General features: G+C 41.0%; 1 long non-coding RNA gene across 1 annotated transcript; it reads left to right on the top strand.

Moving 5' to 3' along the window:
* The first annotated feature begins 5,535 nt into the window (after window positions 1-5,535).
* Window positions 5,536-6,702, top strand: LOC308392498. Its single transcript, XR_013970820.1, has 2 exons — window positions 5,536-5,861; window positions 6,454-6,702. It is a non-coding gene; the product is annotated as an uncharacterized lncRNA (long non-coding RNA).
* The last annotated feature ends 19,198 nt before the right edge of the window (window positions 6,703-25,900 follow it).

Genomic DNA, 25,900 nt, shown 5'->3' with positions numbered 1-25,900 from the left:
TGTGGAGGGTGAAGGTAACGGTGGTCCCCGTGGTAATCGGAGCACTAGGTGCGGTGACTCCCAAGCTAGGCGAGTGGCTCCAGCAGATCCCGGGAACAACATCGGAGATCTCTGTCCAGAAGAGCGCAGTCCTGGGAACAGCTAAGATACTGCGCAGGACCCTCAAGCTCCCAGGCCTCTGGTAGAGGACCCGAGCTTGAAGGATAAACCGCCCGCAGGGGCGTGCTGGGTGTTTTTTGTTTTTTTTTTATATATACATATATATATAATATTTTGTAACTCTGAAACTTCTTTGCAATTGCATACAATTTCCCAGAGGAACCCACCCGAGGGATTAATAAAGTTCTATCTAATCTAATCTAATCTAATTTAGCTTTAATACTTTATGCTATTTTTCCCTCCTGAGTAACCTTTCACTTTGGAAACTTAGTCATTTATGTACAACTGAGGCCAGGTCAGCAAAATGTCAGTCAAGCCCAGATTGTGATTAGACAAAGTCTGTCTAGTTTATGGTAAACTTTTCAGTGCATAAAACAAAACAAGACAAAACAAAAAACCCTCTTTAATATTTTGGTGATCATTTGTTTTGACAGTAACTCACAAATATATTTGCCTGTGTTTTTGCCTTAAATAGACAGTTTAAAGAAAAACCATGACACTGGATAAGGGCCTGTTGTGGAAGTTTTCCATTTAAATAAAGCCTGCAGACGAGCGGTGAGCGGTAGCTAACATTCTTTAATCAAAACACACAAAGAACAGACAACCAAGCTTGTGGAGAGCCCACATGACCGTAGGGCAGACGGTCAGCAGGCTCTCAGTTAAATACCTTCTCCAGGAACAAAAGGCAGTACACAGCTGTTTCACACCTTAAGGTTCACACTCCCTTGCTACCTCCTAGAGTCCTCAAAGAGACAAAAGACTCTTCCTGTGGAGTTGTCTGCTTCCCCCAACTTCCTTACTAGACCCCCACCATTTGTCTTAATGTATGAGTGTGAGACTTGTTAAAATCCAGTGGCACCAAGGCATCATACAATTTGACCTTAGAACTGAAGAAGCTTCTCGGATGAGAGGTGAAACGTCTTCAAGTAACTTAAAGAAGTCCAGACGCTTTTCTTTGCAAGCTCCTTTGACAATGTGATTAATACATAAGTAAAAGAAATTCCTATGCAATCCCATAGCAGAATATGCCAAAAATCAAAAGAAATTCCAGAAGAGGTCAACTATACCAGTCTGGGAAGGGTCAACTAGACTATTTTTGGAAAGACCGTTAGTATAATGTATAATGCTAGTATAATGGTCAAACAAAATTCCATTGTGAATACATATTTTGGTGACTGATAAGTTAGTCGATCATCATGATATAATGTAATGCACAAGTCAAAAAAACATCTTCAAAAAATTAAGATGACAAAAATGATCAATTTAATTAAAAAATGTTTAATTATCCATAGATTTCATCTCTTTTCAAGTAATGCAGTGACAGATGAAACCTTCAGAATTGTATATGAAGAACTGCACAGGAGCACCAGATGTGGTGTAGTTCATTAGCTTGTAGTGAGGTGAGTTTCTCCTTTTAGGCAGCCTCTGTGCTAACAAATACGTTTCCTCTTTTAGTACCTGAAATTTCCCTCATACAACAAAGTGCCTTCTGATGTTTAACAGCAACAATTTAAATCACTACATCCACAGTAAACCATTTCTATTTTATAAAATTCATAAAACAAAATATTTTAATAAATCCAAAATTTATAGAAGTCTTTTGTATCACAAAATAGAAATAGCAGTAAATGAGTAAATATTTTTTTTTTCTTTCTACCCACCCAGTCTTATAGTTTAATTTATGTGGTCTGTAATTTAAAAGGTAGTCTTGATCTTTTTACAAATGAAGCAAGTGTTCCCTTTCTACATAAGACACACACAACTTCGAGGCAAGAGCCATAAGTGGAATCGGGAGCACTTTGATATATGTATCTTTTGTATGCCAAAAATCACTGGGTATTGCATGTTAAATGTATTTTGCTGTTAGTTTTTATCTAAGACTGAGCTGTAAACCTCATCCCAAACTAAAATATAGGACATCAGCACTGGAACCAAATCAAGAGACATAAAATTCAAAATGAATAGACGGGGGTATTAAAAATGTCTGATTTTCCATACCAAACAAAATATGTAATGTTTCCATATTGTCAATATGGTGTTAATTATTGTCTGATTTCTGGCTGAGCAGACCCCTGCAACTGTCAGTGCTGAGCTGAGACTGACTATATAACTACGGCTCATTAGCCACAGTCTAAAACCAACAAATGAGAAGCACAGAAACATTGTTTTCACCTGGTGACAATGGAGACAGCAGATTCTCACCAAAGGTAAAGTCGATATGCCAAATAATTAGCTATATCCTACTTCCTCAACAGAATTTTCCTGATTGTCTCCTCAGACATTTGGAATAGATGTCTCTGTTTTCACAGAGGTTTTTGACCTTCATGACACAACCATCCATCTATCCGTCCTTTTCTGGTTATCAACCAGCATGATGCTCCTTTGAAGACACACAGAGTGGTTTATTTATGACTGGTACAAAACCTGAGTCTGAGGAACACACAAATATGTCAGCTCTACATAGGACTGATCCAAGTCCTCAGCATCGTTCTTGAGGTACCACCATTAGTTTCTAGACTCAGTAGGGGTATATTACTCAGAAGCTTATGTCATAAATACCCCGTTAAAACAGAGATTTCATGTTTAGATTATATGGTCAAAAATCTGCTCTCATAGTTGGGACTTATGTAAAGTCTAAATAAAAACAGAATGCAATGGTTTGAAAATCTCACAAACTTCTATTTCAATTCACAATAGAAAAAGAGAAAATGGATCAAAAAGTTGGGAAAAGAGCAACAAAATGCTGGTAGAGTAAGTGGAACAACTGGAAGAAGATTTTGCAACTAAATAGGTTAACTGGCAACAGGTAAGTAACATGATTGGGTATAAAAAGAAAATCTTAGTTAAGCGGAGGTTCTGAGAAGTAAAGAGACAGAGGCTAATCTCTCAATCTGGAAAACAAAAACTGTGTCAACAAATTCAATTGTGAAAAATGTTCAGAGTACAATTCCCCAATATTAAATTGCTAAAACTTCCAGTAGCTCTTTATGTACAGTGCATAAAATCAACAAAACATTCTGAGAATGATAAGAAGTTTCCAAGCACAAGGAGGAAGGCTAAAAATCAATTGATAGCCTGGTCTTTGAGCCCTCAGGTAACATTGCATTAAAAACATTTACGATACAATCCTGGAAATCACTGCATAGGTTCTGGAACCCATACGGGAACTCTGAGCCAGAGCTCGGTACAGTTTTTTCTTGAACTGTTGTACAGCAGTGTACTGTTTTTTTAACTGACTCTCCTGATTCTGTTCAGGTACTGGTGCTAGGCAGTAAGGCCTCCCATATGGAAAAGAAATAGTAAAAACTTATATGTGATTACTCATGAAAGTGGCCACTTTCATGAGTAAATCATATAAGGCTTACATGATTTACTCATGAAAGTGGCCACTTTCGCATTACTTTCATGCATTGTTTTAGTAAGTATCCAAAACATACAAGTTTCATTATATAATTTTTCAAGGGATCTTATATCTGTTTTCACACTTATATGCTTTTCATACAAGTTTCACACAAGACAGATACAGACTTTATAAGATTTATATATATCTTTTCCATATGGGCTTGCTCACACTCGTTGTTCCCATCCATCCCAGGGATGGTGAATGCAGTTGAGTGGATGGCTGTAGGCAGGCCAATCAAATTATTTTCCATCAAAGCAGGAAACTATTCCTTTGTGCACTTGTGGTTTAGTGCACTTGGATATGTCAAGCTGAAGGCTAACACGCACACCCATAAAGTTAATAGTACTCAGTATATTAAATACTATTAAAACTTTTGCTGTTCAGGCTGGTTTGTTACTGTAACTTTAACTGTAGTATCACACTGATGCTGACTTTTTACATTTTTTAGAATGATAGAGGTTTTTTTCAAATAAACATGTGTCCCTTCTAACAGAAACAGCTATTCTTTAGATTACAATTTAATTTACTTACCATATTTCTATTAACTAAGTCAAAATATGATGAAACAAAGTTTCCTTTATGAGAGTGCCCCACAAAAAGAAATTTTCTTTGAAAGTGACACATCAAGAGCTTGTTCAAATTTGTTGGAAAATCAAAAGACTTCTTCACTTAGTGAGTGTGCTGCTAGAGCACTCAGACACTGGAAGGCGCAATGGCTTGCTTCTGCTCTCCCTCTGGCCATTCAAGTAATACATTCAGTTTGTACATTAGTCAAAGCTAAGATGTGGATTTATGCATCACTTTGATGTTTTTTTGTTTGTGCTCAACTGACCCTTTTTGTGGTGTTGGGGCTCAGGATGGTTTAAATACGGTAAGAAGATCGAAGACCCATATGTAGAAGCGTGGCACCAAATTGAAGAAACAAAAGTGAGCCTTTTTTTTTTTTTGGATGATAAAAAGTTTGTCATAGACAAAGAGTCACATACAAAAGGCAGAACTGAGACATAGCAGGGAACAAACTAGGAGGAGAAAAGATGCTGTGGCCCAGGATATGCAAGAATATATTGTAAAGATATTATGCTTTTTATGAAGGAAATATTTTCAAATGAAGGAAAAATTGAAAGGTATTAATTTAAACTAACTGCAGCACACAGTTCCCGCTGTTAAAACACACCGTTTCGAGTTTCAGGCTAGTTTTATTACTTTCTTCAAAACAAAAAAAATACATTTTGCATTTCACTGAGCTCATGCTTGGAAGACACGCTTCGTGCACGGAATTTTTAAAATGAGGTTTTCGTTCAACATTTACAGTGCAACTAGAGCAAATAAACCAACTACAAATTAGATTTTAATTTGTAATATTTCATCTCATAAGCAAAACTCTTGCTTAGCCGTCCCTGTTTATCACTACATTAATCAATTTAAAAGTGAAAAACATCTAAAGTGTGTCTCCATCTTGTTTATACCATGTAACTCTTTTTGAATGTCCCAAAACTGTTTAATAATCCAGCAATTATGCAACCTCATGAATCTTAAACTGTCAGTCTCCCAGAGCACTATGCAGAAAATTATTACTGCACAAAATAAGCAGTTAATGAGCCCGACAATTCCTATAATATAAAGTTTGAAAAAACAGGGCTGAAATTCTATTAGGACCACAAACATGAAAACTGTATCGACTGCAACTGCATTCATTTCAAATTTTTAGAAATGTTGCATATATTTATATAAATATTCATTAAAATGTCCTTGTGCTGCAGCAATTGGTTCAGAGTGGAGAACCTGTGCCTGAGCAACAAAGAGCATCTGACAAAGTGAGAAACTGGATTTAAAACAAGGGGGATACCTGCCACTAGACTTTGATGAAACTTCTTAGCTGAGGAAGACGAGTTTGTTTTTCCTCAGGGAAAAGTGCATAAGTGCGTACAGAAACACTGTTCAGTCAGCAGTTAAGTGCACAGCAAATTCAAAAGTGTTAAATTTTTTGGTGTTAATAGTCTCCTTGCAAAAGTAGAGTTAATTTTACTCTAAGTAGAGTCACATTCTTTTAATGTAACTCTGAGGTGTAAAATGATAGTAGTTAAAATCGAGTGTTAAAAATGAGTGTTTCTCTGTCAAATCTGGAGGTGTTAAAATGGAAACATTAACTCTTGACCTCTTAACTCTGAACTCCTAGACGGGCTATGACACCAACAGAGTAAATTCACAGACTCCGCCCCCAGCACGGCTCCAATCGAAGCTGAAGTGAAGCCGTTTCAGAACATTTTGCTCTACATATTTGAGTTGTTTGCCATGCTTGGTAAGTCATTCTTTCAAAGATTGTTTCAATTATTATTATGAGCTTTTACTTCTGTGGCTCTTTGGAGTTGAGACAAAGCTGTGTGAAAGGCATTAGCCATGTTGCTCGCTGATAGCATAATATTCTGTTTTAGCTAGCTGAAAGGTATTGTTTGCGGGCAAATACCACAGCCTTGAAAAAAAAGCTTGCATGTGAATTTTCAGTCAAACGTTTGGTCAAATACACCTAAAACAATGTCTAGAATGTGAAATGTTGGTATAATGGTGCTGCTTGAAGCCTGAAAACGATCGCCCATAAAAAAATAAAAAAAACCGAGCAAACAGCAGTAGCAGACGTCCTGACTGGATTCCACGGTAGCATTTAGATCCCTCCAGAGTTTTGTGCACACGGTTTAGGTAAAAATGAAAAAGGTTGAGGTTCTGCATTTAGTTCAGTATTACCTGTTGCCTGTGTCTTTGTCTTTTGGGAAAATACTTTACACAAGTAATGGCTCAAAAAGGATTCCTTTTTTTTTTTACTGTGCTGCAATTGTTTACTGGATTATTTGTGCCATTAATTAGTGTCAACTAATTTTTATTCGATCTCCACACAGGATATGCTTGTGAAGATGGAATATGGGGGAGAGCAGAAGTGCGTTGAAGTTCCACAAAGTGATGAATGAAGGACATGCATATTGTATTGAAGAAATAAGTGATGAGAATGCTGTTATTTGCATTTACCATGTCAGACCTTTTGATAAACAAAATTCTAATGAAAGTGAGAACATGTACACTGTTACATCTTTCAGAAAATGTTTTGAAATTGTGGTGCACAGTTCAGAATAAATGTTTTTCAAAAACCATTGCGTCTTTTTAGTAAATGTTTATTTCCAAAAGAAATTTCTAGAAGTTCAGAACAGTAAAATTCCAGCTTTTTAGAATGAATTAGAAGATAACTCTTACGTAGTTAAACTAAAATACTCTTTGAGAGTTAATATATAAACTCTTAACACCAAGTGTTAAATTATCAACTCCAGACAGATTTGGTGTTTAACACTAAATCAGAGTTAACGTACCAACTCTCCAAAAAGAGTTAAATTAACACTCTCTGGTGTGGACCCATATAGACACTTTAATAGTGTTGAAATCAAATCCGACAGTGTTAATTTGGACATGCTGGATTTGCTGTGTGGGGACTCATTCAGCTGCAAAGTGCAAATTACTTAAAGGCCCAATCTTTAATTGCAGTAATATGCTCTGGCTGGAACACCGTCACTTTTCCATTGGCTGCTTTAATACAGTAATAAATTATGTTAAAAAAAAGTTCCAAGGCCAGATCCGGTTGTGATTAGAAGTTTATAAAACCTCATCAAGGGCATGAATGTTATGATAATTTGGGGGTTTTAATGATTTCTTAGACCAACATATTGGCAGCCACATCAGCACAGGCTGGACTCATCATCAACAAGGAGAAGACCAAAATCCTTAAGCTCAACTCCAATATGTCTGTGAAGGTTCTCAGTCATCCAGGTCATCGTAGTCAAAGGAGCTTGCAAAGAAAAGCGTCTGGACTTCTTTAAGTTGCTTGAAGACGTTTCACCTCTCATCCGAGAAGCTTCTTCAGTTCTAAGGTCAAATGGTGGAGAGTCCCAGATATAAACCTAGTGGGAGTATCCCCCCACAGAGGGACAAAAGGACTCCCTGATGATCCTCTAATCACATGAGCCAAGGTGTGAAACTGGGTGTGGGTCCCAATCAGCCAGGATTTCGGGTGAGCTCATTGTGAAACCTGACCCCACCTTATCATGCGATTTCCTGAGGTCAGATGACCCAGGATGTGAGTGGGCGTTAAGGCGTCTGGTAAAGGATCTCAAAACTGGATTATAGATGGCAGAGAGTTGGTGTCGTAAAGCTTCTTAACAAGATCAGACACCAGGAGGAAAAGAAAGACAGACTCAACAACATTGTCATCCCCTATGTGATTAGAGGATCATCAGGGCAGTGGGTCCTTTTGTCCCTCTTTGGGGGGATATTCCCACTGGGTTTAAATCTGGGACTCTCCACCATTTGACCTTAGAACTGAAGAAGCTTCTCGGATGAGAGGTGAAATGTCTTCAAGCAACTTAAAGAAGTCCAGACGCTTTTCTTTGCAAGCTGTTTTGAAACAACACAAAACACTGCAAACCATAACACAATTAAATATAAATTAAAATATGAGAACAAAAAGAAGATGCATATTCTCTGTCATTCAGGCCTGCATGAATAAACTTTCTGAATCCTTTATCATCTGCAACTGAAAATAGTTGTGGATGATTACTATACCTTTCTAATGTGACTTGTTGTCCCTGGCTCTCTTTCCCTCCGGCTCTGTTCCTTTGCTACTGCGAGTGTAACTACCGTCCCTCCCCTCTCTTCCCAGCGCAAAGCACAAGGCTCGCGTGCGGAGTGACGCGGAAAAAAAGTGCGAGAGAGAGGGTTAGAGAAAGAAAAAGCAAATCCCCACGGCTTGCGTCGTTCACGTCAAAGATCCGGCTCTAAGAGCCATTTCGTTCGCGACCAAAACATCACTATTGCATACATGGAAAAGGATTATCAATGGTGAAAGGGATGTGCAAGTTTTAGAGCAGCACACGCCATCATCCCGATGATATCTTTTTCAGGGAAGGCCTTGCATGTTCCAGCAAGAAAATGCTAAACTAAATACTGCAGCAATGGTGTCGAAGAGAAGTGCATCATAAAATGAAAAATACAGCAAAGAATAACCAGAAATGCTGAGCAAATAAAATCCAGTATCATACAGGTAATAGGGCAGAATTCCTCTCCTACAAGTCCAGCAGTTGGTTTCCTTGGTTTACAGATGTCATTAAAAAAAAGCAGGTATGCTACATAGCTGTAAACATGGTTCTATCCTTTATTGAGAGGTACTGCCACCATCATATTCAATGAGCCAATATTTTTCTCAAAATGGCACGTCAACATCTGTGGTCTCTTGTGAGCAGAAATATGGTTGTTTGAGATTTGAAAATTGTTGCCTTCTATTCAAGGTTTTTTTTTTGTTTTTTTTTTATTAAAGTTTCCTTCTGGTTTAAGTACGGAGCCCCGCAAGGGACATGGGAGAAAAAAAAATTAAGACGGACTTTTGCGAGATCTCGCAAAACAAGCTCGGGATCTTGCAAAACATTTGCAAGATCTCGCGAAACTTTTAGCCGCATTCTACGGAGGCCGCCAGCTCGAAGCCAACTGGGAGGTCGAGGCACAATGTGCCGGGAGAGCGGTGTTCCTCCCGGCTGTAGTAGGTCTTGACCTCCCGTTAGCTTCGAGATGGTGGGTGTCAGATCTCCGAAAATGTCGCAGCACTTTTGCAAATATGTGATGTCTTGTAAACCGAGCAGATATTTGACGTTTACACCACTACATTCACACCTCAAAATATCTTAAAAGTTTATTTTGTGACCCAGAAAGAGTAATATTACAACTAAGTAGCTGCCGCCATTGTTGGAATTCAACTTTTGCGAGATCTCGCAAAAGTTTTTGCGAGATCTCACAAAAGTTCATCGTAATTCTTTTTCTCCCATGTCCCTTGCGGGGCTCTGTATTTAAGAAATACTAATGGAGCTAAACTTCTTCTCTAATATAAAACGAAGCTTGATTGCCTGCTCAACATATCACAGTGTGTTTATTGCTGCATTAGGGGATTCTGCTGAAAAGCAAAGCAATATTAATTTTGCTGATGAATGTTTTAGTTACAGTGAGATTGAGTGAAAGGTGCTGCATTGTGCATAAAAGATTAAGAGTTAATTGCATTTATGTAACTTCACCCCATACATATATTTGAAACTGGTATGCAGACAGACTTCATGAAGGGAGAAAGGAAGGCAGTGGACTGAATTATTTTTGTTGCTGTTAGTTGTTGTTTTTAATTCCCATACTCTTATTCCTGTCTACTACAGCTTTAGGGAAGCAGAGGGAAAGGATGTGGTAAGGTCTGTTGTCTTATAGCACTTTGTACACCAGAAAGTAAACAGTCAAGTAATTGGTTTCATTTGAAGTTGAACATGGGGGAATGTGGTATCAAGTCTCTTTCTGGCTGTTAACACAACAGATGTCAGGTTGCATGTGGCTAAATATACTCTTTGGGGCCTTGTTATTTCCTCAGATATTGATTCCTCCCCATGTGCCCTGTGACTGAAGAGCTTCTTTTTATTTTCACTTTGAAGGCCTCATTGCAAGTGTTGTATCATCTGGTGCAGCGGAATTGATTTAATTTGTACTTTGATCACCATTAATGACTTTTTATGTTGTTGTCAAAAAAATCAAGCTGTTATCTCGATATTTTTCTTGAATTTTATAGACTTCACATGTGGAATATCTTAACTTCTGTCTCAACTTAACTCACATGTTTCAACAATTTGAGTCATCCTAATCCCAACGTAATCACTGTTTATGGTTGTGCAGGCAGCAACAAGAATAAGCTGGCGCCAGCTGCTTCCTGAGACACCTGTCAGATCTGTTTCTACCTCTGATCTGTATTCATTTGAAGGCCTTAATACTGGCTGAGACAGATCTCAAGGAGCTTGTGCTGCATCCACTGTGTCTCATTACCACTGAGGTTTCACATTTATCATTGTTATAAAACCACATTCATTTTTCCAACATTCCTACAGATCCTGAAACAAAAGCGGGTGTACTTTTGTTTATGGTTTGTTAATAAGAAAAGATAAATAAACTAATTAAAAAAAATATTTACCTATGAAAAAAGAGGTAACACTGTAGCAGGTTAATGGAGAGCTTGTTTTCCCTTTCTAATTTTGACCGTACTGTAGTCTCTACATTCAGATAAAGCTACTTGGTTTCCTCGCCTTGTGTGGCATTGGATGACACCCTCTGAGGTGTGTACTTGACATGGAGGCGCTGGAGGGAGTTATTTGCCTCGAAGGAGAGCATAATTTATTCAACAACAGAAGGCCTTAGAGGTTATTATCTTGGTTATACTACAGGCCCTTTACAAAACTGAAAAATAAATACAGTGGCTTGCAAAAGTATTCGGCCCCCTTGAACTTTTCCACATTTTGTCACATTACAGCCACAAACATGAATCAATTTTATGGGAATTCCACGTGAAAGACCAATACAAAGTGGTGTACACGTGAGAAGTGGAACGAAAATCATACATGATTCCAAACATTTTTTACAAATAAATAACTGAAAAGTGGGGTGTGCGTAGTTATTCAGCCCCCTGAGCAGGCCTGCACGATTAATCGTTAGAAAATCGCGATCTCGAGTCATACTTATGTGCGATCTCATTTCCAAATGACAACGATTTAAAAAAAAAAAGACGACGACGACGATTGTACCGCATTTTGATCCGGGACGTAATCTGCATGAAAACAAGCGCTCACTCTTCCTGCTCAACAAATGACAAGGGCGGAGCCTTATATCACGTGATACAGAAGCTGTGCCGTGTCATGCTAAAATTAGCAGGGAAAAAACAACGGAGAGCACGTCAGGGATGACGAGAAAGTGACAGGAGAAAATCCGTCCCGGTCAACCACCCAAACATCAATAACGGGAACCTTATACAGCACTTCCCTATACCCGTCGAACTCCCGCAGGCACAAAGAAATTACGGAGGCTATCACTTATCACCTGACCAAAGATATGGCTCCCATCAACACTGTGCAAACGAGGGATTTAGGAAAATGATCAACACCCTAGACAAACGCTACACAGTGCCGTCCCGCAACTATTTTTCTGTTGTTGCACTACCTGCTCTATACACACAGTGTCGAGCAACGGTGGAGACGGAATTTCAAGCAGTACAACAACAAAACGTGAGACATTTGTTGTTTTTATGTTTATTTATTGTTTTTATGTTCAGTCTCAACTGTTACGAAGTTGATGTGCAGTTAATAAGTGCAATAAATATTTATACTGGAAAAGAGAATCGTGAGAGAATCGTGATCTCAATTCTAAGCCAAAAAATCGTGATTCTCATTTTATGCAAAATCGTGCAGCCCTACCCCTGAGTCAATACTTTGTAGAACCACCTTCAGTCTTTTAGGGCATGTCTCTACCAGCTTTGCACATCTAGAGACTGAAATTCTTGCCCATTCTTCTTTCCAAAACAGCTCCAGCTCAGTCAGATTAGATGGACAGCGTTTGTGAACAGCAGTTTTCAGATCTTGCCACAGATTCTCGATTGGATTTAGATCTGGACTTTGACTGGGCCATTCTAACACATGGATATGTTTTGTTTTAAACCATTCCCTCGTTGCCCTGGCTTTATGTTTAGGGTCGTTGTCCTGCTGGAAGGTGAACCTCCGTATGGGCAGAAATCTGTGCCATCAGAAACTGAATTTGAATAAGCTAAATTCGAATTTGAATTGCTCGGATTGAATGTGAATTGTAACTTGAATAAATGCTTTTAAAAACTGAATTTGAATTAGCCTAATTTTAAATTCAATTTATTGGTTTGAAAATGATCATCACTAAACTGAAATTGAATTTTATAGTTTGAAAATGAATTCATTTGCTTTGAAACTGTATTTTATCCTTTAAAAAGTTAGCTCGAATAATTTCAGATTCACTTCTCACCATTCAGTTTCAGTTCTACTATTGAATTTCAGTTTCAAAATTCAGTTTTTTGGGACTTACACCCGGTTCCGGTTCAAAAGTAATCGAGCGCAGATTAATAGAACTACGTTTTACTAGCGGACCGAAAGTGTTACTGACGGGAATCTACAGCATCTTGAGCTGTAATAAGACTTCAGAAGTCATTTGTCATGTCTAATGACCAGCGGATAAACTCTCAGGTTGGTAATAAATGTATAAGAACAAGCGTCATGTTAACAAATGATAGCCGTACAGTAACTTTTATGCTTATTGTAGCTGTTAGCTAAAAACGCTAATTTAGCGTAGTTTGCCCTGGATTCAGCTTTGATAAACAAATATGATCGACTGTTTCTAGTAGAATTCCAAAGTTGTCATCTTGTACCCTCTCAGAGCCCTGTATGCTTGCAGAGACCCCTACAGTAGGGAAACATGCAAAACGGTGTCCAAACCTTTGTATTATGGGTGGCTGTAGCTGGTACATAATCGAGTTCATCGTATACGCCAGTCCACATCCCCTGAACAGTGGCATTATGTTACATCACAGCAAAATCCAGCCGATCTAGCAACCAGGTCGGTACCTGCATCGCAGCTCATGGACACTATGTGGTTTAGGGGACCAGACTTCCTTTACAAACTACATGAACCAGAGACACATGAATCGTTTGAGCTGATTGAACCTGAAGTGGATGCTGAAATCCGACAAGTTGGTACTTTCATTACTCAGATTCAGAAGAATGGACTCACACCAGAACGTTTCCAACGCTTTTCAAGCTGGACCTCACTGGTACGTGCCATTGCCTTCTTAATTCACCAAGCTCATTCTCACTCATCAAGCAACTCATCAAATCACTCATGTAGGGGCTGGCATAAATGCAGAGAACCACGCACTTCAGAGGAGATGGATGCCGCCAGTAACCTCATTCTCCAGTCTGTTCAAACGGACGCTTTTCCTGATGAGTATGCTGCTTTACAAGCCAATCAAACCATCCACACCTCTAGCCCCATTGTAGCCCTCGACCCCTTCATGGGTGAAGGCCTCATCAAAGTTGGAGGTCGCCTCAAACATGCTTCATTGGACCCAACGTTAAAGAATCTAAAAATTCTGCCAAGCAAACATCACGTGTCAAAGTTGCTTGTCCTGCACTATCATGCTAAGGTTGTGCATCAAGGAAGACAGTTCACAGAGAGTGCAGTTAGGCAAGCTGGACTGTGGATTGTAGGCTGCAAAAGACTGGTCTCATTCTTATCCACCGCTGCGTAACATGCAAGAAACTCAGGGGGAAACTAGAGATTCAAAAATGGCAGATCTCCTGCCTGAAAGACTCGAAACATGCCCTCCATTTTCGTACGTCGGGTTGGATGTGTTTGGCCCATGGTCAGTGGTCACTCGACGCACACTAGGTGGCGCAGCACAAAGTAAGACGTGGGCGATACTTTTTAAGTGTATGACTACAAGAGGTGTACACATCGAAGTCATTGAATCTATGGACACTTGCAGCTGCATAAATGCAATATGCAGATTCTTTGCAATAAGAGGCACAGCCAAACAAATGCGGTCAGACAGGGGCACCAATTTCATCGCAGCAAGCGTGGAGCTTGGCATGGCACAACCAAACAAGAACCCTCCCGACATTGTCAACCATCTTCACGCTAACAGTTCCACATGCTGTGGGGGGTTGAACAGTCTGGGAAAGGATGATTGGGGTAACTCGCCGAATATTGGATTCTATGCTCTTGCAGAACAAACACACCTGTCTCACACATGAGGTGCTTTGTACCCTAATGGCTGAGGTATCGTCTATAATCAATGCAAGGCCCTTGGTCCCTATTTCAACTGACCCTTCCTCACCATTCATACTCTGTCCTGCAATGATACTGACCCAAAAGCAGGGCGTTCCTTCTCCACCAGGAGACTTTTGTGGAAAAGACTTGCTCAAGAACCAATGGAAACAAGTGCAAGCACTCGCCAATGGTTTCTGGAGTCGCTGGAGAAACGAATATCTCAACACCCTCCAATCAAGGCGCAAGTGGCATGGAACACACTGCAATCTTCAGTCAGGCGACATTGTGTTGTTGAAACAAAATCAAGCACCCAGAAATGAATGGACGATGGCTATCATCACAGCCACCTTTCCAAGCAGTGATGGGAAGGTCAGAAAGGTCGAAGCGAGGACATCTTCCCAGGGAGTCTCAAAGACTTACCTGCGTCCCATTTCGGATGTTGTTGTGCTCTTAGAAAACGAAGTGACTGATAGAAAGTAGTAGTGGCATCAGTAATGCCAGGCGGGGAGTGTTCTGTCCCAAGTAAAAGATTAAAAATGGTTCATAATAATTTAGTGATAAAAATGTCATATTTCATCTGTGGTAATTTATGTTAAAAAAGAGAGTCATTTAGTTAAAAATATGTTCTATACAGTCAGCATTAGTTTTTCTGTATCTTATTTTGAAGGAGTAATCTGTGCTCGCAATGCATTGTGGGAAGCAGAAGCTGCAGTCAGTTGGGAAAAAGCATTGTACAGAAAACCTGCCTATCCTGTGGCCTGAATCTTTATATACACCATCGAAAGTAATGGCTGTAAGTTTATTACATGTTCTGGTTTGTTTTATATGTTTATAACAGCTGATTTAGAGATCGTTTTGTGAATGTGTTTGTACCAGGAATTAGCCTTATCCCAGAAGCGGATTTTGCTTAGAGCATGGTCTATTACCATAGCAATGATGCTAGCGATCTAATTTGCATATCAGAGGATTGATAAAACTACTGTTTATCGTTACTTAGCAGCTAAGACTAACTTTGATACATGTTTTCTATCACTAACTATTTCTTTTGTGCATTTATTTCACAATGTCAAAGAGCTAAAGGATATTTCATTTTCTGGTTTATTTTTTAGTTTCACTCAGCACTTTCATCGAGCTATTCAAGCCACAATTGTAAAAGATTATTACGGTCTTCTCGATGGCTTACAAAGGAGCAAGATGCTCAGTTTCCTGGCTCATGAAAATTGAGTTTGGCTTGCTGTTGACCTGCGTTAACATACACAGTGTATCCAACATGTAGTGATAACAGTATAATATGTGACTATCACTGTGTTTAACTATCATAATAATTCTTAGGGTACTGAGTGCATGCTTAATTAGTTGTTTTTTTTTTTTAACATACTGCTCCATTGCTATGTTTGACAGGCTGAAGTTGTCGGGTCACCTCCTAAATCAACCATCTTTTACAGGTGTTTTGTGCCAGAAATGGAGTGTCCACTGAAGACTGAAGATACTGAATCTCTACACCTTGCCATTGATCCCTCTTGTGCCTTCATCTAGACAAGAGACATTCACTTAACCACTCTCACATGCTCTGTACCTACATCACCTTCCCTGACAGTCGTAGCTTGGCTCATCTGAGGGTGAAATTATAAGAATGTGTTATTTTGCAATGTGCTCTCTAGGGTTCCTAAATAAAATATGGCATTGAGGTCATTTCTTTTGAATTAATCCCTTCTTCTGAAATATAAGAACCTCTCCTGGTTTTAATGGTACTTTGGATTTCCTTGCTTTCTGTTCCACTCCCAACCCCAAATAGATGCTGACAAGCTGACACAGTAACATGGAAGAGGGAAAGAAGTTAGAAAGGACTAATACAAATAAACCTAATTCTTAACAATCAAAAGTGTAAAATAAGAACAATAATAATAATAAAGATAAAAGATGAAGTAACAAGTTTTTACTTTTTAGTTTATTCAAAATGATCATCCAGATGTCTGTGACATGTGATGACAAACACTATAATGGAAGGCCTTTGTCATCACATGCTTAAACTCATCATCTATTTTTTGCATATGCTGAACAGGCAGTCAGACATGCTGTAACTGTGGGGTAGAAAACTGCATGAACACCATACGGCAGGGGTCTCAAACTCCAGTCCTTGAGGGCCGCTGTCCTGCAGCTTTTCCATGTGTCCCTGTTGCAACACACCTAGTAGGTCATTAGCAAGACTACAGAACTTGACTGCATGCTGAGTTGGCAATTCAGCCATTTGATTCATGTTACAGCAGCTCATGAGTGAATGAACATGGTGCAATAAAAGTATTTTTAGAAGTATATGTTTCCAAATACATACATTTACTTAAATTTACTTGAGTAGGGTTAGGGGTTGCCACCTCAGCATGCAGTCGAGTTCTATTCTCTTGCTCATGACCTACTAATTGTATTCAGGTGTGTTGCACCAGGGACACATGGAAAAGTTGCATGACACCGGCCCTTGAGGACTGGAGTTTGAGGCCCCTGTCACACAAACGCAAAGCAGGAGATGAAGCATAGCTGAATATGTTTCCAAACCAACTTCATTCTAAGCCAAAGACTAGAAAATATGGTGAAGCATGTCTTCCCCTTGGCTTCACCTGCACAAGTGCAAAGGTAGGTCTCCCCTGCAGAATTGGTTTTCCCTGCGTCGAGAGCAGGCGCTGGGCTCTTCAAATCATTCTTGATTTTTAGTTCACAAACACTTGTTGTAATAAATAACTACTCCTGACATTTTGGAGATGTTAGCTCTTTATACAGTAAAGTTACAGTGGGATACGAATAATATCAGGCTGATCCTGCCAGGATTTGTTCCCTCGGTTCAAACCATGGACAAACAGTATCCCACAGTTGTTCATGTTTTTAAACCCATTTTGCACAGAGAGGCATTTTTTGAAAAATGTATTGATAGCAATGTTGAATATTATTACACAAGAAAAATTACTCTGTGACGCCTCTGCCTTTCTAAATGGAGGGACAGTAACTGCGTGTGTAAATGTAAGCATGCAAAACCTGAAGATAGAGGCAAAATACTGTTAATCTGACTATCTGCCATTCTGCAATTCATCATCTGTAAACAATAACGTGGCGCACATACCTTTAACGTTGCGTGACGAACTCTGTATTCTTCGTCCACAAATAAACCCAAAAAAGGATTTTTTTTAAAATCTCTGTTTTCGGTTATTTTTTAAAACTCGTAACACGTTCCGCTTACGTGTTACGTGTTTACCGTGTTTTCAAAATCACCCGTGTAGGTGCGGACGCAGCGTAAAAGAGTTAGTAGTTTATTTTCTTACTACCTGCAGTTTATTTGTATTTGCTTAATTGTTTACTAAATGTTTGAGGTGTGAAATAAACCGCAATGGAGCAAAATATGGGGGGGGGGGGATATTTTTCTTGTAAAACTAAGGGGGGCCCAGCAAAAAAAGTTTGGGAACCACTGAATTAGAATAACTATTCACTTTAGCTAAAGTCATTAAGTTAGCTAAAGAGTTGGGATGCTGTGTAAGACATTACCGTATTTTCACGACCATAAGGCGCACTTAAAAGTCTTAGATTTTCTTCAAAAAGTGCGGCGCGCCCTATAGCGCGGTGCGCCCTATGTGTTGTAAGGAGGACGTAGTAGAGAACACCATGAGAACGTTAAAGGGTGAAGTGTGGGCGTTGATCGTATATACCGGGACAATCGCACATACCTGTATAAAAGAACAGGTATGTGCATTATGCAGGACATCGTTGTTTTAACAAATGGCAAAGAGACACGCTTACGAAGCACAGTTTAAACTGAAGGCCATCAGCTACGCGGAGGAACATGGAAATCGAGCAGCGGCGAGAGAATTTAAGATTAACGAATCGATGGTTCGCAAATGGAGGAAGCTGGAAAACAAGCTCCGGCAGGTCAAGAAAACGCAGCTGAGTTTCCGCGGACATAAGGCGAGGTGGCCCGAGTTGGAGGAAAGACTCGAGCGGTGGATCATCGAGCAAAGAGCGAGCGGGAGAAGCGTTTCGACGGTCACCATTCGGCTAAAAGCAGTTTCACTAGCTGAAGAGATGAACATTGAACATTTCCAAGGAGGTCCGTCTTGGTGCTTTCGTTTTATGAAACGGTGCCATTTTTCCATCCGGACCAGGACTACGGTAGCGCAGCAACTTCCAGCGGATTATAAGGAAAAGCTGGCCATCTTCCGCTCCTACTGCAGCAAACACATCGGCGACAAAAACATCCAGCCCAGCCACATCACAAACATGGACGAGGTCCCGCTCACTTTTGACATCCCGGTGAGTCACACTGTGGAGAAGAAGGGGACCAGCACGGTAGCGATACGCACAACGGGGTATGAAAAGTCTTCTTTTACTGTTGTGCTTGGCTGCCATGCTAATGGACAGAAACTGCCGCCTATGGTGATTTTTAAGCGAAAGACTTTGCCTAAAGAGAAGTTTCCAGCAGAAATCATCATTAAGGCAAATGAAAAGGGCTGGATGGATGAGGAAATGATGAAAGACTGGCTGAGGGAGGTGTATGTAAGGAGACCAGGTGGTTTTTTCCACGCATCACCATCGCTGTTGATCTGTGACTCTATGCGTGCCCATCTCACAGCCGATGTGAAAAAACTTGTGAAGCAAATGAACTGTGAGCTTGCTGTCATTCCGGGAGGCCTGACAAAGGAACTCCAACCGCTGGACATCGGTGTGAACCGCCCGTTCAAAGTAAGGCTGCGAGCGGCCTGGGAGCAATGGATGACCGGTGGAGACCACAGTTTCACTAAGAGTGGAAGGCAGCGCCGGGCGAGTTACGCCACAATTTGCCAATGGATTGTAGATGCTTGGGCTAACATGTCTGCTGGCACTGTTGTTCGAGCTTTCGCAAAAGCCGGCATCGTTTCCGAGGAGCCGCACGGCACGGAAAGTGACTCTGACGGTGAAGACAGTGAACCTGGCATGTTTGATGGAGATTTAGCGCAGCTGTTCAATTCAGACACAGAGGATGAGGACTTCGATGGGTTTGATTGATGATAAAAATGTGAGTACCAAACTTTGTTTTGCTCCTGCTTTATTTTTAAATACGCACACTTGTATGCTTGTGTGTTGTTGATGATGACAATTATTGGTAATAAAAATGTGAGTAAGGTACGCCTTATGTGTGTGTTAAATACAGTAAGGGCACACATAACTGAGACCGCCTTTTAGCACAGTGCGCCTTATGGTCGTGAAAATACGGTAATAAAGCTAAAATACAAAGGTTTGGACACCGTTTTGCATGCTTCCCTGCTGTAGGGGTCTCTGCAAGCATACAGGGCTCTGAGAGGGTACAAGATGACAACTTTGGAATTCTAATAGAAACAGTCGATCATATTTGTTTGTCAAAGCTGAATCCAGGGCAAACTACGCTAAATTAGCGTTTTTAGATAACAGCTACAATAAGCATAAAAGTTACTGTACGGCTATCATTTGTTAACATGACGCTTGTTCTTATACATGTAATACATTTATTACCAACCTGAGAGTTTATCCGCTGGTCATTCGACATGACAAATGACTTCTGAAGTCTTAATTCAGCTCAAGACGCTGTAGATTCCCGTCAGTAACACTTTCGGTCCGCTAGTAAAACGTAGTTCTATTAATCTGCGCTCGATTACTTTTGAACCGGAACCGGGTGTAAGTCCCAAAAAACTGAATTTTGGAACTGAAATTGAATAGTAGAACTGAAACTGAATGGTGAGAAGTGAATGTGAAATTATTCGAGAGCTAACTTTTTAAAGGATAAAATATGGTTTCAAAGCAAATGAATTCATTTTCAAACTATAAAATTCAATTTCAGTTTAGTGATGATCATTTTCAAACCAATAAATTGAATTTCAAATTAGGCTAATTCCTATTCAGTTTTTAAAAGCATTTATTCAAGTTACAATTCAGATTCAATCTGAGCAATTCAAATTCAAATTTAACTTATTCAAATTCAGTTTCTGATGGCACAGATTTCTGCCCATACCTCCGCCCCAGTCTCAAGTCTTTTGCAGACTCCAAGAGGTTTTCTTCCAAGATTGCCCTGTATTTGGCTCCATCCATCTTCCCATCAACTCTGACCAGCTTCCCTGTCCCTGCTGAAGAGAAGCACCCCCAGAGCATGATGCTGCCACCACCATATTTGACAATGGGGATGGTGTGTTCAGAGTGATGTACAGTGTTAGTTTTCCAACACACATAGCGTTTTGCATTTTGCCCAAAAAGTTCCATTTTGGTCTCGTCTGACCAGAGCACCTTCTTCCACATGTTTGCTGTGTCCCCCACATGGCTTGTGGCAAACTGCAAACGGGACTTCTTATGGTTTTCTGTTAACAATGGCTTTCTTCTTGCCACTCTTCCATAAAGGCCAACTTTGTGCAGTGCATGACTAATAGTTGTCCTATGGACAGATTCCCCCACCTGAGCTGTAGATCTCTGCACCTTGTCCAGAGTCACCATGGGCCTCTGGGCTGCATTTCTGATCAGCGCTCTCCTTGTTCGGCCTGTGAGTTTAGGTGGACGGCCTTGTCTTGGTAGGTTTACAGTTGTGCCATACTCCTTCCATTTCTGAATGATCGCTTGAACAGTGCTCCGTGGGATGTTCAAGGCTTGGGAAATCTTTTTGTAGCCTAAGCCTGCTTTAAATTTCTCAATAACTTTATCCCTGACCTGTCTGGTGTGTTCTTTGGACTTCATGGTGTTGTTGCTCCCAATATTCTCTTAGACAACCTCTGAGGCCGTCACAGAGCAGCTGTATTTGTACTGACATTAGATTACACACTGGTGCACTCTATTTAGTCACTGGCACTCATCAGGCAATGTCTATGGGCAACTGACTGCACTCAGACCAGAGGGTGCTGAATAATTACGCACACCCCACTTTTCAGTTATTTATTTGTAAAAAATGTTTGGAATCGTGTATGATTTTCGTTCCACTTCTCACGTGTACACCACTTTGTGTTGGTCTTTCACGTGGAATTCCAATAAAATTGATTCATGTTTGTGGCTGTAATGTGACAAAATGTGGGAAAGTTCAAGGGGGCCGAATACTTTTGCAAGCCACTGTAAATAAATACTCATCTATCTGGCAAAATATATCACCTTCAGCCACTTCCTGACATCAAAAAATTGGGGGGAGGGCAATATTTACACACAATCCAATTAGTCAATTCTCAGCATCCCTCTTTCTGCTACTCATAGAACCTCAGGTACTGGACAGCTGTTTTGAAAAAGTATTCACTTATCTGCTTTCACACGCATATGAACTTGAGTGACATCCCATTCTTAATCCATAAGGTTTAATATGATGTTGGCCCATACTTTGCAGCTATAACAGCTTCATCATTTCTGGGAAGGAACTCCACAAGGTTTAGTAGTGTATTTATGGGAATTTCTGTGAGGTCAGACACGGGCGATCGTGGCTCAAGAGTTAGGAGTTCGCCTTGTAATCGGAAGGTTACCGGTTCGAGCCCCGGCTCGGACAGTCTCGGTCGTTGTGTCCTTGGGCAAGACACTTCACCTGTTGCCTACTGGTGATGGTCAGAGGGCCCAGTGGCGCCAGTGTCCGGCAGCCTCGCCTCTGTCAGTGCGCCCCAGGGTGGCTGTGGCTACAATGTAGCTTGCCATCACCAGTGTGTGAATGTGTGTGTGAATGGGTGGATGACTGGATATGTAAAGCGCTTTGGGGTCCTTAGGGACTAGTAAAGCGCTATATAAATACAGGCCATTTACCATTTACCAGGCCATTTACACTGATGTTGGACGTGAAGGCCAGGGACACAGTGTCCACTCTAATTCATCTCAAACAATATGAGAGTGAGGTCAGGAGTCTGTGCAAGTCTGGGCTAGTCAAGTTCTTCCACACTAAGCTTGCTCTGTCTTTATGGACCTTGCTTTGTGCACTGGTGAGTAGTCATGTTGGAAGAGGAAGGTCCCATCCCCATAGACAGGAAGCATGAAATTGGTCAAAATCTCTTGGTATGCTGAAGCCTTAAGTGTTCCTTTCACTGGTACTAAGGTGTCCACACCATAATCCCCCATATTCCAATGACACTCTTGACACAGTGTAGTTTTCTGACAACTGCCACATCTAGACTCGTCCATCAGATTTCCAGACAGAAAAGCTGGAATCTTCACTCCAGACAATCTCCATTGCTTTGGAGTCCAGTGAAACGTGCTTTACACCACTGCATTTGATGCAGATGATCAGCCATGAAAACCCATTCCATGAAGCTCTCTAACTGTTCTTGAGTCAATCTCAAGGCCACAGGGTGTCTCATTGTGTTGGCCTTGAGGTGAAGCCCTCCGTGCTACTCTTTTGGCCAGCTTATTATCTCAGAAGGGTATCTCATGAGTGACAGTGTGTGTGTGCGTGTGAGAAAATGACGTGCGCGTTGTCTATTCTTCCCAGCACATTCTCTGATGTGACTTTGTTGAAATGTTCTGGGAACATTAACACATTCTCACCCTAGTGCATGGTGCAGTACATGGTGGCCATAGATGCATAGCCACAGATGTCCAAGAAACGCCATGTCTTTCCCTGGAGACCAGCAACAGCCCATTGGTACACATTTCACAAACATAAACTATGACCTATGCGGAAGTGTGCTACCAGAATGAGGAAATGCTGCTGGATAGAGGGAAAATCAGACCCCTTCAGCTATTTGTGCTGCTTTCACCAGTGCCTGCTCGCACAGTGGGTTCCCTCCTGTGTCCCTTTTGACTGATGTGCTGAGAATTAGATTCTGTCACTTAAAGGCTCACTGGGGCGACACCCCACAGACTTTTTACCGGGTAAAAAGGGGGGTGCCCTGGTGGTATATAGAGAAACAAGAATGAGGTCACTTTCAGTTTCTGCCTGATATGTGTGACTGCTGCTACAATGGATGCTGAAAAATGTTGAAGACTATGGAGTATATAAATAGTGCAGCTTTGCCACAGCATTGAATATAATAAAATGTTGACAATGAATAATACAATTGGGTAAGACTTATGATAAATCATGAATTGTAATAATTTATTAGAATCGTTTTAATCTTTACAAAAAGAAAAAGAAATGAAATGAAAATATGATTAACAATGTTTGTTAATCATTAGATATCTTGTAATTGGTTACTTTGTCATTAGTTTGCATATAAAAAACATAATTAGTTGTTGATCAGTAAAAACAGCAGCTATGTTCTGATGACATTAGTATGCATAAGATTTCATAAACTATATTATGTATTAGCTAATGTTAATGAAATGTTATTGCAATCTGGTAATAACAGTGCCACTCTGTAAAAGTCAGTGCTTATTGAGCTTACTGAGTGAGTCCTCCTCTACACTTGGGCAGCACTCTTTGGTTTCATATACTAACACAATTAATACAGTCCTGAAGAAAAGTTTAACACCACTTTAAAAATGGCAAAAAATCATATATTGCATGGTTGGATCTTAACAAGGTTCCAAGTAGAGCTTCAACATGCAACAAGAAGAAATGGAAGAAAGACATAACATTTTCTCAACGTGCAATTTATTGAAAACAATCCTTAAACTAAAACAGGCTGTTTTACAGCTAATCAAAAGTTTAGCACCACATGCCTTTAAAAGGTCAGATCTGTGCAAAACTGTGGATTAATTGTCATTTTCTGTCAGGTAGTTCCACTGTCATGATGTTCTGATGGCAAAGGCAAAAAAAATCTTCCCTTTTACAATGTGGTCAGATTGTTGAACTGCATAAGCAGGGTCTCTCACCGTTTTTGCTGCTGAGGTGGGACGCAATAAGAAAGTCATTTGGAATAAATGATCCTGAGGGTTATGGAACAAAAAGTCAAGTGGAACACCCAAAAGAATTTCACCAGCACTGAGCCAGAGGATCCAATTGGCTGTCCGTCAAGACACTGGACAATCCTCAGCCCAAGTTAAGGCCGTTATTGGTGCCGACTGCAGGTACCATTGTATAATCAGACCTGATCTTATCTCACAGACCTCACAGTACCATAACACCCTAAGAGAACACTTCGGTCTCAGACTGTTGTTTTACTTGTGGTTCCTGAGTATTTAATGGGAGGCAGAGCCTTAAACTTTCAGGCTCCTCCTATTTCGAACCAGCTCCCAGAAGATTTTATGGTTTTACCATAATCCCTACCAATGCAATCCAATTTGCTAATTTTTTTATTAACATGAATTCCAGGCTCTTAAGTAACCAAGTTACTTAACCTAGATCAAACCCTAATAGCTAGGACATGATAAGACAACTGTAATATGAAACCATTTGAAAGGCGATGATAGTTTTTAGCTTTCAGATTGATTCAAAAACATATAAAAGGAACTCAGGGAGCTCAGATTCTTTTTTTTTTTTTTTTTTTCACCTTTTATTGTTTATTTTATTTTCACTTACTGAATACGGGACAGACTTGACTGGGGGAAAGAAGGGGAGAAAGAAAGAGGGAAAGAGAAACAGCTGAGAAGAGGGACGGGGGAGAAGGGCAAAAGACAAAATCCAACAGAACGGGCAGAGAAAAAAAAATGCATATATCAATCACCTGGATCACCTGCTGAGAAAGAAAAAAGAAAGCAAGCAGAAGAGAACAAGAGTAATAGAATAAACAACATCACAATGATATATGGGAATATGACAGTAAATACTAAATGTTAAACATTATTGTGCAGCACATAAGATCAACAGAACACAGTGTGCTTTGAGGTAGGAGCCAAAAAGGGTGTAGTTTGTGGGTGTGATCACCCGTGTGTACACCTGTGAGCATGGACGCGCTTGTTTTTTGTTTTTTTAAAAGGTTCCTTCATGTAATAATCTGCTAGAGAGTGTGGGGGGGCCACAGCCCCGTCCTTCAGGGCGTGAAGCAGGTGTGGAGGAGATCAAAACTCCAGACATCCAGAGGCCCCCAGAACACAAGAGACCAAGGAAGACCAACAGAGGGGCAGCTGCGCCACTGTCCCGGAAAGAGCTGAGGAGAGTCCCAGATGAGGGCTCACTCAGCAGCCGCGGAGCAGAAGCCAGGGGGAGTTGCAGTGACGCGCCCGTGAGCTCCGCCGGCAGCCAGCTGCGCCTGAGTGACCGAGCCCCAGGCCGAGAGGCCGGGGGCACCCCACCTCCGAAGTGGCCCGAGCGAGCCCCAGGCTCCAGGCCCCGATAAGCGGCCGCCAAGGAGTGAGCCGGTGTGTACCTGGACGCCCATCCCCGGACACAAAGAACCACCAACGCACCGATGTCTGAGGGGGTCCGCCACTGGCAGGGGAAGTGGTGGTAGGGGGAGATAGGCCTCCAAACCTTGGAGGGCCTGAGATGTCCCCAGAGAGGTGGCGCCTGACACCCAACCTGACATATAGACACAGACATACAGGCACACACAGATACAAACATCCATTCCCACCCTCATGCTCTCATATGCACTTACTCCACACTCAACCAACGTGGAGACAGACATAAAGAGACGTTGTACACACGATCACACTCCCCAAGCGTACTCTACAAACCGGGTCTAGGTGCCCCCGCCCCTGGAGGGGGGAACTGCACCCAGACCCAGGTGGTGTTTCCCTTTTCCCTGCGGTGGGGGGAGGCAGACCGCCCCGACTCCGCAGCAGCAGGAAGGCTCCACACTCCAGACCGCAGTCGGACGGCCAACTCCTCCTCCTAGTCCTAGCCCCCCT

This window comes from Rhamphochromis sp. 'chilingali' (assembly GCF_963969265.1).
Source record: "Rhamphochromis sp. 'chilingali' genome assembly, chromosome: 2".
In the NCBI taxonomy this organism is placed as follows: domain Eukaryota; kingdom Metazoa; phylum Chordata; class Actinopteri; order Cichliformes; family Cichlidae; genus Rhamphochromis; species Rhamphochromis sp. 'chilingali'.
This window is presented reverse-complemented; position numbering and strand designations above follow the sequence as displayed.